This window comes from Lipotes vexillifer, unplaced genomic scaffold, assembly GCF_000442215.2.
Source record: "Lipotes vexillifer unplaced genomic scaffold, Lipotes_vexillifer_v1.1 scaffold1862, whole genome shotgun sequence".
In the NCBI taxonomy this organism is placed as follows: Eukaryota; Metazoa; Chordata; class Mammalia; order Artiodactyla; family Lipotidae; genus Lipotes; species Lipotes vexillifer.
In genome coordinates, this window is record NW_006771326.1 from 309,250 (window position 1) to 312,785 (window position 3,536).

General features: G+C 36.7%; 1 protein-coding gene across 1 annotated transcript in view; it reads right to left on the reverse strand.

The window, feature by feature from the left end:
• RAPGEF2 (Rap guanine nucleotide exchange factor 2) overlaps positions 1-3,536 on the reverse strand; it is a 97,860-nt gene that overhangs the window by 47,777 nt on the left and 46,547 nt on the right. The window lies entirely within an intron of this gene.

Below are 3,536 nucleotides of genomic sequence, written 5' to 3' on the forward strand. Positions count from 1 at the left end.
CTGAACCGCTTCTCTCTTATTAGACAGTCTTTGTGAAAAAGTGAATCCCAAATCAAAGGTAACCTGATAACTATGCAAACAAAACATTAATAATTACTTTGATGACCCCAGTGTCCACTCTCCAACCATACATCACCAAAGGTGTGAAAGACCCTACATGCCTGTAGGTGACAGTCTTTCTTCCCATTCCTCAACACCGTTGAGCGCAGCACAAACCAAATTTCAAGTAATCAAGACCAAGAAAGAATGAGGCAAACGTAAAATTAGCTCAGGAACGTCTGAAGCAACCAGGTATAACAGGAATGAAGAGAAGGAAGGAAGTCTAAGTATGCTACTGTCTTTATTCACAGCTGCAAATCTGTAGCTACTCTCTAGTGCGGAAAAAATGTTAAATAAATGCAATGACCCAATCTCTTAAATTTTTTAGAATTTGTTTTTAATTCTGGAAAGAGACTCCAAGGCCTATTATGGTTCTGTGATTAAAAACAAATATTTAGTCTGAATCAAGAGTCACAAGTTTCAAAATGGTCTCTTCTGTTGAGCTATCTCAAGTATAGATGTGTTATCCTTTATAGGTTACTCTATATGCTTTTGTAATGATCATCTCAACGATCATGTACCTATGTATCATACTGGCCTCATTTGACATATGTACCCCGAATTTACTAACTGTTTAAGCATAGTAAGAATGAGTACAATTAAATAACTATATCCATTTTGAACATCATAAACGTGGTTTTCCAGATAAAATAGTAAACGCTTCGAAACGCTTTACTATAAAACTATTAATTTTGTAGAAGACATAAAGTTTACCAACTTCAAATAACTCACAGTCCACATGATTTTCAAAGACAATAAAGACATCTTATTTTTAAGAATAGGCAAATACAGATTAAAATAAATAAATGAAAGATGAAAATATAAAACGCTGAACCTAATAACAGAAAGCCAACACCAAATACTGACAATGTGCCAGGAACTCTGCTCTAAGTGCTTCACATGTATTAACTTGTTTAACCCTTCAACAATCCTATGAAGTCACTGACTTTTACTATTCTCCAAACATACAGGTAAAAAGAAATTATTTCTCCAAGATCATGTTGCTGGTAATTTTGGAATCAAGAACAGAGCCAGGAATTCCAGCTACAGAGTCATAACTACAACCTAATCTGCCTCTTTTGTAAGAGATACTTAACACATGAGTGCAGCTTATAGAAGGATCTATACTTTTTCTATCATTTAGTTTAAATCAATGTTTAAAGAATAAATTGTATTAAAAAAAAATTTTTTTAAGAACACATATATTTATTTGTTTGTTTTGGCTGCTCTGGGTCTTAGTGGCGGCATGAGGGATCTTCGCTGCAGCATGTGGACTTCTTAGGTGCGGCATGCAAACTCCTAGTTGCGGCATGCACGCAGGATCTAGCTACCTGACCACGGATTGAACCTGGGCCCCCTGCATTGGGAGCATGGAGCCTTACCTACTGGACCACCAGGGAAGTCCTATATTATTTTCTTATCAACAAAGGTCCAGCTTTCTGAAGTCTTGGTTTATATCATAGAATATTTAATTTTACATTTTGAAGCAATACAAGTATGTGTTAATATTTTCTGAAGTTTAAGAAAAAGAGTTTTAATCACATTTCAGTTCCTTACATACGATTTCCTGAACATACATTATACCATACATTATAAGAAAAGCCTATGGGGAAAATAATTTAAGACAGAATATCTAATGAAGACAGAATGAGTGAAGACGGAAAGTCTAACCTCTACAAAAGCTCTTTCAGCAGTGGCCTTAGTGAATACTGCTGCTTGGCTAGGACCACGGTGAGCAGAGATGCTCCAGGTGGGACAGCAACATGGCCTTGCAGCCAAGGCCAGAGAATTAATTAATCGTGGCACACTCGGCAGCACACCTCTAATTTATGATGTTTTAAAAAACTGAAGTATAGCTGATTTACAATGTTGTGTTAGTTTCTGGTGGACAGCAAAGTGATTCAGTTATACATATACATGCATATTCTTTTTCATATTGTTTTCCATGATGGTTTATTACAGGATGTTGAGTATAGCTCCCTGTGCTCTACAGTAGGACCTTGTTGTTACCTATTTTATACACAGCAGTGTGTATCTGCTCATATCTCTAACTTAAAGCGTCTCTAGATTCCAGAATGACACTGAAACAGCACTGGATGTGATACGGTATGCCAAGGCTGTGAGCAGAGAAACTAGGCCAATATTACTGTTATCACCACCTTATTTCTAAAGCCTACAAATGTGGCAATTTGCTAATGGTTGCTATGAGTACATTTTCACCTCAGTTTCATCTTAACATCAAAGATTATTATTCATCACCTTATATTTTCAAAGATACAATCAGTCCTCTATATCCACATCCTTTAATATTAGCCTAGAGTGAAGAGGCACTACTGAAGATAAAAATATGAACAAAACACTTTTAAGTAATACAGCGATATAACTTAAGGTTTTCCTTAACTTTTAAACATCTAACATATGGTAAGAGATGAAAGATATATTTTACACCATCCCAAATAAATCATTCCTATCATTTAAATGAATGATATTTAAGTCTTAAATAGAACAAAAAGACTTTCCAATGTGAGTTGGATTAATCTCTCCAAAACTGAACCCACCACCCCATCTGTGTAAACAATCATTAGTTGTTTTCTATTCCTGTTATGTGTATTCCATTGCTTAAGAAACTATTCATAAAATAACATTTATGAAACCAGTAACTTAGAAGATTATTTTTATTTAAAATAAATACCCATGTTTTAGAGACACAAACGTAGAGTACAAACGTATGGACACCAAGGGGGGAAAGCAGGGGGGTAGTGGTGGGTGGGATGAACTGGGAGGTTGGGATTGACATATATACACGAATATGTATAAAACAGACAACTAATAAGAACCTGCTGTATTAAAAAAATAAAATAAAATTCAAAATAAAATAAAATACCCACTTTTATTTTAAAATACTACAGAATTCCTTTTAATAATACATCTTAAATAGAACTCAATGAACAAGTTGTTGGGAATCTAATTTTGTGAACAATGAGATCCTTGGAGACTGAGTGGAGGCCAAGGTTTAGTGAGCACTGACTGGTCTATGGCGGGTGGGGAGAGGGCTAAACTTGAGTGCGCGGAACCTGGGACTCACTGGATTTACATCCGCTGAATGAACAGACAAAGCAGAGGTTAGTGGTTCAAATCTCAGCTCTAGCATTCATCAAGAGGCTTTATCAAAGTCGCTGACCCTCTGCGGACCCAGTTTTGTCACCAGGAAGCTGGAGTTACATTTCACCATTCGTAGGATTGTTCTTGGATCGAATATGGGAAAAGAAAGCCAGTTACAGGACACATTATAAAGTCCCTTCCTCAAGGGGACACGTTTTCACCTCTGTGCCGGCGCCCCTTTACCCCAGCAATGAGCCTTGCACGCAATTTACACTGGCACAATTTGCCAAACCCCCCCCCCCCCCCAACCCTCTTTTAAATATCCAACCACCTTT